We start from the raw sequence: 7,688 nt of genomic DNA on the forward strand, positions 1-7,688 counted from the left end.
AAATTGCCACACAAGTTGGAATCTGCTGCCATTAGAATGCCTACAAGTTTACACAATGATCATTACTGGACTAATTTTTGCACTAATTCCTCAATTCTTGCTGCTGTGTTAAGGAATGTTTATGTTTACCCACTACCTCAACACCATATTTTATGTTCTGTTATGTCGTGGTTGTCGCACTGTCACTTTGTTGTTGCTCTTGTTTGCACATTTGCATGTGCACTTTATGTTGTCTATAAAACCTGTAGTTATACTTAGCTAGTTAGTTTTTGTTAATTTATGTTGTAATTTATGTTTAGTCTCTCTGTCCTGTCTCTGCTAGCCAGCTAACTAGGCCTCTTGGTTAGCTAGTTTAGTGTTTCTGTTAATTTCTGTTGTAAATTTATGTTGCATGTAGCACCTTGGTCCTGAAGGAACGTTGTTTCGTTTTACTGTGTACTAACTGTATATGGATGTAATGACAATAAAGCCTACTTGAACTTGAACTTGTCTGGGTCTTTACAGGAGATTTTGCTGCTGGCTCATACACACTTGCACATATACATGTCAAACTCAATACACATTTGATCTTATTGAGCTGAACAATTTTCACTTTGCATGTCATGTCACTATGCATGGACCCATTACAATGGGTTAACAGTGGTGGACATGGCCAGGGAGGTAGAAAACATACAGTCTTTTGTTATAGTGGAGCAGCAAAAGTTTGGTTAAAACTAAGCCTTTTGATTTTCTTGAAATTTACTAGCATAAGAAAGTAGAATCCAGATATACAGGAGATATAGCAGGATAAACATTATTAGGTGTGATTTTTTAAAGCAACAGGAACCATTAGAAGTAATAAGGTTTGTGGAACAAGCCATAAAGTAACATTGAGGTGTTTGGAAGCACAAAAACTAAGCACTTCGGATTAAGTATAAGAAATTTATTCACAATTCCACTATCTGAAGTTATCTCAGATCACTATCTTGTCTCAATTCAAGTGTGTCACAATAATAATGTACGCACAGCGCCGCGCTACCGTATGAAACGTACATTCACATCAACTACCAAACAGAGTTTTATCAGTAATCTCCCAGAGTTCACAACTTCGATTAGATCACCGTCTGACCCCACAGAACTCGATCAGGCGACTGAATATTTAGAGTCGACATTTCGCTATACCTTAGATAATGTAGCTCCAGTTAAAAGAAAAATTATTAGAGATAAGAAACTTGCTCCCTGGTATAACGATCACGATCTAATGCTTTAGCCAAGCATTTTTATAAATAGATTTGCCATAGGTAAAGGAGCAGATCTGGGGGACTCATGGACGTAGAGTATTATGGTGAACTGGTATGTTTGGATGCTGTCTTCCTCACTCTCATTGATCACTCAGGTTTGCTGACGGTGAGGTGATTGTTTGCTTTACATGTCAGGAAGCCCTCATGTCTGTGTTTCCTTCTGGCTCTCCCTTTAAGTTATGCTGTCATAGTTAGTCGGAGTCTCTGCTTGCACTCTTCAGTTAATATACATTCACATTATACATTGTGTGACTGTGACCATACAACTGCCATCTCTCCTTTTCTTCTCCCCCCCCCCCTCTTTCTCTTTCCTCTCTCCTCCTGTCCCCCCCTTTCACTCTTTCTCTCTCTCTCTGTCGAGCTACACATGTCGTTCCTGAGCTGCCAGTGATCCAGACTCCCTCTGCCCTCCGGACCTGTCTGACCCATCCTGGTGCCCCGCTTCTGGTTAAAGATCTCGTCACATGGATGCCCCGTGTGTCTCTCTGGGATGCATCTGGTGTCTGGGAATGATTCTCTGTACCTAGAAGACGGTTCTGTTCTGTTTCTCTGGGGACTTGACAGTTCGATAGTTCAGGACTGAAACTTCTTACAAGTCTACCTGGGTCTTCAATAACTACCGGGACTCCATATTTACATCAATTAACATCAGCTATTATACTGAACTGCCTGCCACCTAACACACAGTATAAATGCAGATCAATTCCTGCTGTTTCACCCAAATGAGGATGGGTTCCCTGTTGAGTCTGGTTCCTCTCAAGGTTTCTTCCTATTACCATCTCAGGGAGTTTTTCCTTGCCACTGTCGCCCTCGGCTTGCTCACCAGGGACAAACTGACCATTTTGATTCATACAAATTCACATTTCATACAAACTTAAATAATTCTTTTGACTGTGTAAAGCTGCTTTGCGGCAATGAAAATTGCTAAAAGCGCTATTCAAATAAAATTGAATTGAATTGAAAAAGAAAATAAATATTGACTAAAAGCCCTGGAAATAAGTAAAGGATCATAAAAACCTAAAAAATTCACTGTAAAATAACTTGAGACAGCCTCCAACAACACTGTTAACCCTAATGCTCAAAGTAATTAAACACATTGAGTACTGTTAACTTAAATAATAACAATTAGTTCAAATTAATAGACTTTGATGAGTATTTAGAACTTTTTGGTATTTATAAGTTTGTAGAAATTACACTTTTCAAGTAAGCTGAACAGCTTTGATATTTTAAGCCACAGTAACAGTAACGCTCTCCTTAAAGTTACACCAACTTAAAATCTTTCAGCCTAGCGTTTTTGTGTCTGACATCAATGCACATGTAAACTGCCCACGATGAATTGTTTTGATCAAGATGGTGGTTTGGTCTGTCTTTGCATGATGCTGTAAGTATAATCTTTACAAATCTGGAGACCCTAAAGCTGAGGTTTTTGATTTATGTCATCTGATTGTCAACAGTTTGGTGCTCTCTAGAGTTATGAATAGAATGTGTTTAGACGCGCACGGAAGAGAAAACGTAAGCTCCACTTTTTGCTACCTACTGTTTAGGAGGTTAGAAAGCAAGATTCCTTGTAATTAGCGAATATCAATCTTTAATTTGAACCCGACTACTTTACTAGCATATTTGTTTAGTTTTTGACATTGTCAGGTTTACAACTCCAGTTTTTGAGGTTTAAATATAAATCCTGAATTCCTATTAGTTTTAGTTTTAGTATTAATATTCATAGATTTTTGTATTTTCAGATTTAACTAAAGAAAAGTAAAGAAAATGACTTATTTGATTTGTAACAGTGCACTAGTGGCTCTGTGGTAGGTGTTTCGCCTGCCACATGAAAGGCCCGGGTTCGATTCTCAGCCACTGGATGAAGTGTCCGTCCCAAGCCCAGATAAAAATAGGTGGGCTGCTTTATACCATAAAGGGCATCTGGTGTAAAACCTGTGCCAAGCTTGTGTGCAGACTGGATGGTCCACTGTGGCGACCCATTGCCGGGAGAAGGTGAAAGACCAACAACAATTTCTTTGATTTGCAACAACTAAAAAAAATTATAATTACTATTAAATAGTGTGGGTTAGGTGACTCATTAATGCAAATAAAAAATTATTACTATTAATGAGTACAACAAACTCAAAAAATGATAGTTCTGTTTACTTAAAATTGAAAACATCATTACTCAAAAAATTTTACGTAACTGATTACCTCAAATTTTTTTTATTCGTTGGCACTTGTTCGTTGGCTTTTTAACATTCACTTGTTTACAGCGAATGCAAAAATGAGTTATTTAGTAATAAATACAAATCTAGTTGCAAGTAACGATGACGGGCCCATGTTTTGTTTCACCTGGCAAAAAAATAAAATAAAGTAAGATATTTAAGGTAAAGTGAAATTAAATTGCCATTAAAGTATTATGAGGATTATAAGAATACTGACATGTTTACAGTAAAAACAACTAAATTTGCAGTTATGATCTTATATAACCAAAATAGAGAATGAGTTTCCATTCTCTTTTATAATAATAATAATAATAATAATAATAATAATAATAGATTAAAAAAAATCAAAATTTTATATAAATAACTCGTTCCTTTCGCAACAATTATGTTTTGCTCTCAGGCAAAACCATCTCTACCACTGGTTCAGACTTTTATGAACGTGAAACATGACGTCACGTGAAACAGTGCCGTCACTGCGCATGAGCGCTTTTCCCTCAAGAGGGCGCCTAATAACCACTAAAAAAATTCTGGAAACCAGGCAATTCCTAGCACCTGGATCCAACAACATTCTTTATTATTTCTCACTCACTCACTCACTCACTCTTTATTTGTACTGCTTTACCCTGTATACAGGGTTGCGGGGGCCTGGAGCCTAACCCAGGGGACTTAGGGCACGAGACAGGGTACACCCTGGCACACACATATATGCTAATTCCATAATTTCACAAACCGACATAAGGCGGAAATCAAATCAAGACCCTGGAGGTTCAAGGCGACAGTGCTAACCACCAAGCCACTGTGCACCGTGAATACAACACCGTTATTATTTCTCTCTATTTAAAATGCATTTCACTATATCTTTTAAAAAGAAAAGTTAGATATGTGTGTTTTACATTGCATTTAAAGCCATTTACAGCCTAAATGTCTTCCTATTAATGTCTAGAGCCCTACTCTAGAGCAAACCAAGAAGAATTTTTCAAATTAGCTGACTTGTGAGGATCCACTGGACCAGCCGAGGGAAACATTTATGATTGTCAGAAAAGAGAAGGAGAAGCAATTAAGTTGTCAAAAATGTCTTTTCCCTTCTAGACGAACACCAAAAACCCTTATCAAGTTCAAGCCTGAGGTTTTTTTTTGTGGATCATCATTTCTCATAGGTTTTATCCTGTACATCCTATATTTAAACAAAAGCATAATGAGAGTAGTTGTTATAAAAACGAGATCGATAATAATATATTTTAAATGTGATGGTAAAACCTGCTGTCTGCTCCTAGGTATGATAATAAATATTTACAGGTTTCACTACACATTTTAAAAACGTGAAAAATGTCTATGCCTAGCAGAGTTGATGTGCATGGATGGTGCTGATCTAGTTGAAGGCTTAAATGAAATGTTTACTTACTTTCTTCAATATTTGTGCTTTGTGTAGCAGCCAATAAAAAAAAAATCTAATCGATCGATTAAACAGCAGACTTTAACATGGTGGAAGTAAGATGTGGAAATAACAGGACAGAGTCATAAACTGTATATACTCACAGACTTTAAATAGCGCTCGCACCATGGGGGGCATAATGGCTTCCTGGGTAGATTGCCTGTAGGCCACGACAGCTGTTATCTTTAAAATTATTTCCCCTTGAATAAATCATCAAATAACTGCCACAATGCCTGGTTTTGTTATAGGAGAGGTATGCCACCTATTATTAAATTGGACAATTTACGAGGGGTGTCAATTAGTTCAGCTTTCTACTTTTCACAAAAGAATAAAATTCAGTAGCAGTTGGACACAACTTCTAATTCAATTAGTTTTTTTTGTCACCACATTATAAATTACAAATGCACTACATCTAAAACAGCACACACCTAAGCCATATAAAATGTTTGGTAGTTAAAAAATGCCCAGAGTGACCTTTTTATAAGTTTGTTAAAAAAAAAACAGCGACTTAGCATCACTAAGTCAGCACATCTTGATTTGGTCATTTTACACCACACTTGATGATGCTACCACCACCAAGCTTTACAGAGGGTATGGTGTTCTTTGGGTGATAAGCTGTGTAATTTCAGCATGAGACATTTTTTTTAAATGACTTTACATGTCTTATGGTGTTATCAGACCACAAGACATTTTGCTAATTTGTATTTTTTTTGCAAGAAAATGCTTGCATCTAACCACCCAGATGAGAGATTGTAGTTACATGTAAGGAGCTCCTTTAAAGTTGCTGTAGGTCTCTTGGCAGCCTCACTGGTATTGTAAGTTTTCTTCTTGGCCTTTGATCTATAAGGGTCATTCAAGACAATCCGGGACTTGTGATAAAATTTCTCGTCGTACCGACAATTTCTCATCATACCAACATTTACAGGCGACTTTAAGCACAGGACTGTAATTAAAGTCTTAAATACGGTAAAATATTTGAATCGTGCAAGCACTTCAAAGAAGGCCGGATTTCTTAAATAATCATCCCGGCTGGTGTGGCTCTGAGACCGAAGCAATCGTTCCCTTGAGTGCATGAAACGTTTGAATCCTTGAAAATTGATGATTAACTTGTAGCCATCCTCATGATGAGACACATCTGTCTGTGGAACCGTACACACAATCATTCATCAACCCCACTTGGACATTACATGAAATCGGCTGTGAGTTATTTCACATCCCATGTACAGTCTTGACCTCACTCCAAGTCATTTCCTCATGTTTGGGTCATTAAAGGGGTTCCTGAGAGTTTTTACTCTCATAATTGTGTTCTGTTATTCTGCACAATCAAAAGTCCAGGTTTGACTTGAACGCTACATGTATTTTGTATGTATAAAAGCCTTTCATGGTGTTAAGGAAATATGTTTATACCCCTGTCCTTATCATTGTTTTTTGACATCTAGATCCCATAGATTGATTGTAAGATCCTTGTAGATTCTTGAGTCTGATCATAGTCACACAGTGATATCTGAAAAAACAATGAAAAAATTGTTGAAGAGATGAGGTGTAAAAACAAAAAACAGGAAAGCAGTTGGAAAAGAAAAGGATAAAAGAGTAGTGGAACAGAGAAGAAGAATGTTAAGGAGAGATGAGACCAGACGGTAGGCTTAGAATATTAGAGAGGAAGGAGAGGAGGGACAAACCAACACAAAGAAGAGAGATCTCAAAAGAGACAAGGGTCATCCTAATTGCTCATGAGAGACTAGACTAAAAGTTCATGCTTTTGTAAGCAGATCCACAGCTGGTTCAATCATCTAATGTTCCAGAAAGAGGAAAAAAAAGTTGAGTGCACTTAGGGCGTAGTGGTTCTGTACATGTCTGTTTAATTTAACTATGTAGTCTGACACTGTCAAGCGGAAAGTGTTGTAGAGGATTTCTAAATGTCTACTGCTGCATGGTGGCCAAGGTTACTGCTCATATTAAATCACTGTCTGTGGTCAACTGTATTTTTTGTTTGGTGTTCTCAAAGGATATTGGTGGTACTGTATATGACAGAAAAACAAATGATAAATACATTTACAATATATATTGATGGTGCAAGCTTTGACTTTAACCTTTTCAGCTTCCTTAGGCTCAGTTTGGCTTCCCTAGCCCCCTCTCTAACATAAAGATCACATGGTCATTTTTTACCCATCCATCTATTCATCTAGGAACCTCTGTGGTTCAACCAGGGACCATGGAGGTCAATATATATTCCCATTTTTACGATCATGGTAGGGCCTCTGGCACCCTAACTAGCCAAACCTGCATGTCTTTTGACTGTGGGAGGAAACCAATCAAGCATATGGAGAACTCCATGCACACAGACCCCAAAGTGGAAATTGAACTCAGATCCTGGAGTGCAAGGCCCCAGTGCTAACCACTAAGCCACCATGCCGCCACATCTTTGACCCACAAAATATAAACAACAACAATAAGTAATTTAGTTGTAGACCAAAGTACTGTCTTTGGTAAAACAGCATGATTGTAAAACAGCATGAGAACTTACTTTAAAAAGCTTGATGAACTTTCTCCACATTAATAAAGGGATCCAAGAACAATGGCCACAATGAGTAGCAAAATGAGTGGTTAGCACTCTCACCTCAGACCTCCAGTGTTGGGAGATTAAAATGTCAATGTATTTAAAAAGTTTTCAGCCACAGCAAAGATCCTGGTTTATAAACAATAATTTAAAATATCTAACACAGTCTGCAAACAAATGCCAGCTTGTCTGGTCCAATCCCACAGAAAAGC

The sequence above is a fragment of the Clarias gariepinus genome, chromosome 10, assembly GCF_024256425.1.
Source record: "Clarias gariepinus isolate MV-2021 ecotype Netherlands chromosome 10, CGAR_prim_01v2, whole genome shotgun sequence".
Classification (NCBI taxonomy): Eukaryota; Metazoa; Chordata; class Actinopteri; order Siluriformes; family Clariidae; genus Clarias; species Clarias gariepinus.